The following is a 7,177-nucleotide window of genomic DNA, read 5'->3' on the forward strand; positions in this document are numbered from 1 at the left end:
CCAAGTACCCCTTCAAATAATCTCATTAATATTTGGTTTATAAATTAATTTTTCAATGTACATAGTATGACAAGTAGCCTGGTTATGCTATGTTACATCAATTGAGAAAGTATTAATTTACAAACTGGATGGGAGTGAGAAGATTATTTGAAAGATGTACTTCAATCAATTTGGAAATTTTTAGAATTCTTCCTATTCCATACCATTCCTATTCAATACACATTCAGTACCTAGTATTGCATCTTGCATTTAGTTCTTAGTATTGATGTTGTGAATCCTCTTCGTATTGTTTATACTGTTGTGGCTGTGGCCTGTGAACTTTTCCAGAGTTGATTGAGGGACAAAGCTTTGTATAGTTCAAGAGATATGGCCTGGATGCCTGTGCTACCCACATGCCTTGCCATGTCAATGTTTCCAAACAGCCCAGTTTGATGGTCCTCCTGGCATCAAAGCAACGAGAGGGGTATGCTCCAGAAGGTGGGGACTGGCTATCCATGGAGGAGCCCTCAAAACTCTTCAGAGAGTTGGGGGGCATAGAAGGATTCTCACAGGGAGGAATGTTTTTTTCCTCCAGATGTCACACTAGGACAGCCTTTTCCAACTTTTATACTGTTTAAAAATCCCTGAAACATTCTTCAGGCTTCAAGAAACCCCAGAAGGGTGCAATTGTTCAGAATATGGTTGGGAAGCACACGAACTTGGGGACCCTCCCCTTCCCACCCCCTCCAGGCCCTTCATTGCCCATTTTGGGAAGGAAACAAGTCAACATGACCATATGAGGTCATATAGCTCGATAAATGTCTTTTTTTAAAATTAAATGTGTAATACATTATTTAACTCCCACCCATTTAGGAAACCCTTCCAGGGCTATCAAGAAACCCCAGGTGTTGAGAAAGCATGCAGAAGGATCTATGAGGTTTTCTGAGTGGACATGGGCCAGTCTTTCAACACTGGGTGGTTGTGAGGATGAAACCAAGGGGGACAGAGAATAATGTAAGCAGCTTCGTCTCCCCATTATGAAGAAAGGCAGGGTAAAAATGTCAAATTGTCCTGCAGAATAGGCTTTACCATCAAATAGCAAGCATTACCAGTTACTCACAAGGTGTCCCATTCTAGACCTGATTGCTAGCACCCTTGCAGCTGATTGGACACGCATTTTCTAAGCCCCATTGATTTCACAAGATAAGCCTTGTGCATGAGATTGCAGTCTCTGGGTGCTTTAAGGCTGCACCCATAATTCCATCTAAAGTCTCCTAAAATCAATGGTGCTTTTACATAACAAGTAGAAAATGATCACTGGAAGATGGCGTTATTCAGTTAAACACATGGGAGTACCTTGAGGGCAGTGTCGTTATCCTGGACATCACGCTGTATATATAGTTTTCATGGAGCTGCTGGAAATGGATAAAAGCTGATGCGAATCATGCACCAGCAATACCCCAGCAAATAAATCCTTACTTGCTGATTCTGTCTTAGATTACTAGTTTGTTCCTACTGGCTATCAGGAGTTTGTTACAGTGCACATCACAGAAGGTGTGTGATGCTGTTGTAAGTAAGTTATGGTGTTGCTGAAAAACTTCCTTTGCATTAGTGGTCTGGAATGCAAGAAGCAGGAGAGACAGTACTGAACAGTTCTAGATGGTAGCCAACTAGTGACTGGAGTTGCCGCCCACTCTGGAACATTCCTGGCAATTCGGGGGGCACAATCTAGGGAGGGGAGGAGCCCAGTGAGGACATGATGCCATACACTCCATCCTCCAAACTGCCATTTTCTCCCCAGCAACTGATCTCTGTTGCTTGGAGATTAGTTGTGATTCCAGAAGATCTCCAACCCTCACCTAGGGGTTAGTAACCTTACTACAGATGCATTTCTTGACAGAAAAATTATGTGCAATCCCAGCTGGTTGTGATTTTTGCTTTCTAGGAGTACAATGATGTGTTGTCAACAGAGAGACTGTTGTAAAAAAAAAAAAACCCCTGCAGGGATTACAGTTCAACAATGGTGAAATATTCACTTTTTAATTAATAAAACGTACATTCACAGAACTTGCGAACTGGAGCACTCTTGATGCTTTGTTAAAAAAAAAATCTACCTTTTCCCATTTGTCTATTAACAGGCATGGTGCTTTATATAGCACAAGAAAATTGGTCCCTGCTCCGTGGAGCTTACAGTCTAAGATGTCAGACACGAGATGCAGATAATTGTGCATATGTTCATTCCGATTAAACCTCTGATGTAGGTCAAGATAGGTAGTTGTGTAAGTTTCTGCAGCAACTGAAAAGAGCAAGAGGTCAGTAGCACCCTAAAGACTAACAAAATTCATGGCAGTGTATGAACTTTTGTGACTCACAAATGTTGTTAGTCTTTAAGGTGCTACTGAACTCTTGCTCTTTACTATTTCTCTGATATAGTTTCAGAATGGAAGGGATTGTTCTTCTGAGGGCTTGTACGGAAGGCACAACTTCAGAGGAGATCTGGAGGAAGGGTGTGAGAGATCGGCATGGGTGGCATGAGAGAAAGAAGGATAGAGCTGGAATTAAAACTGCTTTGGATAGCTGAGGGCAATGGGAAACAGGATGCAGGCAAACCAGAGGTCAGCTTCTGCAAAATAAAGCAGGAAGGAGGAGAACTAGAGATCTGCTTCCTCTGTGCACAAGAATACTGCCTGGTGCTATTACTACGAATAATATGAAACCTTGCTTTACAGATGCCTTGTTTCCATCCAGAAAAATATTAGACAGTGGAATTCAGCATTTTATTATAAGAGTGTAAAGGAGAAGTAATTCAAGCCTAGAATCACAACATATGGAATTCAATTACTCCTTTTTGACTGGAGTATCCAAAATCCAAACAAAATTTCTTCTAAAAACAAAAAACATTGATCCGGCTTTGACATATTTGCCCTCCATACAGCTGTCACAGCTGACACTTGTTGCTCCAGACATGGGAGCTTGTTTGCTTTCCAAACAAAGAGTTAAATGTGCCTCACTTTAAATCGGGTCATTTTACTAAATCCCCAGAAAATTCAATATTCACATATAAGATCCTCTTCCCTTCCCCGACCATTCCAATCTACATGAGCTGTGCTGATTATGGCTTTTTTTCAACATGTTTATCAACTAGTTTTGCTATCAGATTGACTAATAGGAAACAGGTAGATTAAATGGTGGCTTATTCAGAAATTTAAGACAGCTAATGCGGAACTCGTGTTAAATCAGTCACCCCAACATAGATCCAACTCTAGAATTAGCAGAAGTTTGGTTGTTGTTGCAATTATGCAAATTCAAATACTTATTGTTACTAAAGTGCAAGACAAATACTTGGTTTTGTGGCTATGGCAGTAAACATTTGATATAGAAGTTTCCCAATGATATGGATATCTATATGAAATGCTAGTCACTCCCTCATATTCTTACCTTTGGCCTTCCTGGCCTTTGCTAACTTGGTCTCTCTATGCATGTGATGAAACATCGACTTTCTTCTTATTGCTACATTAGGTTAAGCCTAAGCAGCGTGAAATGTTAGCTTTACACTCCATAATAATGTTTGTTACTGATGAGCTTTAGACTGTTTTGGCACCTTACCATATACAGCAGTTGTTAACATTATTTATATACAGTTCACAGTTTTTAAAATAGAGGAATTTCTAAAATGTGCAAAAACATATTTTACCCTTTGTGCTGGCTGTAATAGGAAGGCAGTGTATTTTATTACTTTATTCCCAAAGGTGGTGGGGTGGTGGGGAAATTTGCATCACAGAGACCCACAGTGTAACTGCTTATAGAGGTACTAATTGTTAAGTATGCAGCAAGTCAACATGAGTGGTGATCTTTACTAACCTCATGTCCCCTGAGACATTATTGAGACAGGATGAGTTTATGATAAGACTCTGGTGCCACCGATGAATCAGTTCATAAACTTTTGACCTGGTCGGTAGTACCCTTTGGTAGAGAGGGAGAAGAAACACAGTATAACATGACAATACTAGCTATATAACTACAACAATATATATGTATAAAGTTAGGATGGCTTACGGAATGCTGTGTGTAATGCTATGGTCTGTGTGAGTATGAAATTGGCTTAGCTGATCCTTGTTGATAAATTGGCCTGTCTTGGAAATTCATCCCAATACAAAATACCATTAGGGTTTGCCAGCTTCAGGTTAGGAAATGCCTAGAGATTTTGGGAATAAAGCCTGGCTTTGGGGAGGGGGAGGGTCCTCAGTGTGGTATAATGCCATAGACGTCACCTTCCAGTGCTGCTATTTTTCTCTAGCTGGATGATCTGTCATCTTAAAATCAGCCACCTGCAACCCTAAAAAAATATACACCGGCAGTTTTATCTGTTTACCGGTGTCACCTATGAAATATAAAGGACCTATTCTCAGGAACAAGAGGGTGATAGGAATGTCTGCCTATATGGGGATCCCCAGAATGACACCTTTCCTCCAAACTACAAAGACCAAATCTCCTGGAGAAAATGGATGCTTTGGAGATTAGATTCTATGGCATTGTAGCCCACTGAGTTCCTGTCCTCTCAGGGGTTGTCCACCCTGGATTCAGCAACATTAGTCCCCCCCCCCATCCCCTGCTAGGGGCTAGGCGGGACCTGGCAACCTTAGTGATTATCATTTGTATATGCTTCATGCTCACTTCCAGATGAAGCCTGGGGACCTCCTGGAACTACAACCGTCTGACTTCTGGGATAAATTCCTCCAGAGAAAAGAACAGTTTTGGAGGGCAGACTCTTTGATACTGCATCTCGGCTAAGCTCTCTCCTTGCTCCAAATTCCATCCTTATAATTCTCCATATTTGCTCCTATAACTTCAGGAATTTCCCAACCTGGAGTTGGCTACCCTGTAAAGAAAGGCGCTAATGACGAACTAGTGCCTTCATAGACAACATGTATAGGAAACTCTTATTCTTGAAAGTGCAGTAGCAGAAATGAATTACATAGAATCTTATTTTCCTAGTCTTTGTTATTACTTTTTGAGACCCCTCAAAATTCAGTTCCCTTCCCTGAGTCTCTGAAAGCTGACTTTCAAAACAGGATGATAAACTCAGTGCATGAATGTCCTGTTGTATATAAAAAGGTAAAGGTAAAGGTATCCCCTGTGCAAGCACCGAGTCATGTCTGACCCTTGGGGTGACGCCCTCTAGCGTTTTCTTGGCAGACTCAATACAGGGTGGTTTGCCAGTGCCTTCCCCAGTCATTACCGTTTACCCCCCAGCAAGCTGGGTACTCATTTTACCGACCTCGAAAGGATGGAAGGCTGAGTCAACCTTGAGTCAACCTGTTGTATATAGCCTGCCACTTTACACACTGAAAGAGCTTCTTGTGGCGCAGAGTGGTAAGGCAGCAGAAATGTTGTCTGAAAACTCTGTCCTTGAGGCTGGGAGTTCAATCCCAGCAGCCAGCTCAAGGCTGACTCAGCCTTCCATCCTTCCGAGGTCGGTAAAATGAATACCCAGCTTGCTGCTAGGGGGTAAACAGTAATGACTGGGGAAGGCAAACCACCCTGTATTGAGTCTGCCATGAAAACGCTAGAGGGCGTCACCCCAAGAGTCAGACATGACCTGGTGCTTGCACAGGGAATACCTTTACCTTTACCTACCTTACACACTGAAGCTGCTGAGGTAAATTTGGAACAGCAAATATGACTGAAATAGTGATCTCTACCCTCCCAGGGCTGGAGAAAAAGTTTTAATACTTCATATTTCCATACTTTTACGGTACCCATCATTGATTGGTACTTGCACAGCTGCTAAACATTTAGGATATTGGATTGATCAGATCAAATTGGATTGACCAGATCCATTGTTTGGATTCTGCTTTGAGAGGTCAATTCTCACTCTGGTATCAGGGGTGGCATCAGAATATCAATTCAAAATCATTTGCATGGGAATTGCCCTTGGATGGGCTTCATTTGGTAACAATTACAATATGAAAGAACAGTGATTAGTCTCCCTAGAGCCTAATGGGCTTCTTTTGTATTACTGCTACCGGTTCGCTTGTTCACAATGGCATCTCCTGACCTTCTGGGTGAACTTTGGTCAGTCTGGGCAAGAACAAATTCTGGGTATGATTCAGTTTAAGAACTGTACAAAATGGAGACATTGGTATTCTTATTAGCTATGGGGCTAATAGGAGATAATATCTTATTGTCGTATTGAACATGAATATTATGAACAATGAATATTATGAATTATTATAATAATTATGATTATCTTATTAACTATGAATCTAATAGGAAATATTAGGTCCATAGTTAATAAGAATACCCACCACAAGCCAGTTACAAGTGTGGTGGGATATATATCAAATAATAAGTAAATAAATAGCCCCACAATTTCTACAAGGCTAGCTCAAGTATCATCTCTCAGTTCTCTCACTAGATTGGTATCCCTATTTATAATCCATTTATATTCTCCTAGGTGGGTTTAGAGCAGGGGTAGTCAAACTGCGGCCCTCCAGATGTCAATGGACTACAATTCCCAGGAGCTCCTGCCAGCATTTGCTGGCAGGGGCTCCTGGGATTTGTAGTCCATGGACATCTGGAGGGCCGCAGTTTGACTACCCCTGGTTTAGAGCCTCTTATAGTGCAGAGTGATAAGGCAGCAGGCATGCAATCTGAAAGCTCTGCCCATGAGGCTGGGAGTTCGATCCCAGCAGCCGGCTCAAGGTCGACTCAGCCATCCATCTTTCCGAAGTCGGTAAAATGAGTACCCAGCTTGCTGCTGGGGGGTAAAATGGTTATGACTGGGGAAGGCACTGGCAAACCACCCTGTATTGAGTCTGCCATGAAAACGCTGGAGGGCATCACCCCAAGGGTCAGACATGACTCGGTGCTTGCACAGGGGATACCGTTACCTTTTACCTTTAGGTGGGTTCAGGGGAGTTGACATGGATTTCCAAATCTTGCCCTTTCTTATTTCATTACGCTCAAAACATCTTTATGTTGTTATGAGCTGTTATGAGCAGCACCTTATTCTTACAGTTATCCCCGTGGCTACTTGTGGTAGTATGTTAATATCCTTTTCCTAATGACCCTTTTTAAAATCCATTACTATTGCATGAGTGGCACCATCCTGTACGCTGTTTTTTGGACTATCCTCCAACTAATACTGCTTAAGGGGATAAAAAAAAACCCGAATAGCCCCCGTCGCTCTTCCACT

General features: G+C 41.9%; 1 long non-coding RNA gene across 1 annotated transcript; it reads right to left on the reverse strand.

Annotated features, from left to right (window-relative positions):
- Positions 1-2,079: 2,079 nt before the first annotated feature.
- On the reverse strand, positions 2,080-3,944 carry LOC143822204 (uncharacterized). The gene is made up of 2 exons (XR_013226069.1): positions 3,841-3,944; positions 2,080-2,602 (listed from the first exon to the last, which is right to left on the reverse strand). It is a non-coding gene; the product is annotated as an uncharacterized LOC143822204 (long non-coding RNA).
- Between the last annotated feature and the right edge of the window lie 3,233 nt (positions 3,945-7,177).

The sequence above is a fragment of the Paroedura picta genome, chromosome 12 (assembly GCF_049243985.1).
Source record: "Paroedura picta isolate Pp20150507F chromosome 12, Ppicta_v3.0, whole genome shotgun sequence".
Classification (NCBI taxonomy): domain Eukaryota; kingdom Metazoa; phylum Chordata; class Lepidosauria; order Squamata; family Gekkonidae; genus Paroedura; species Paroedura picta.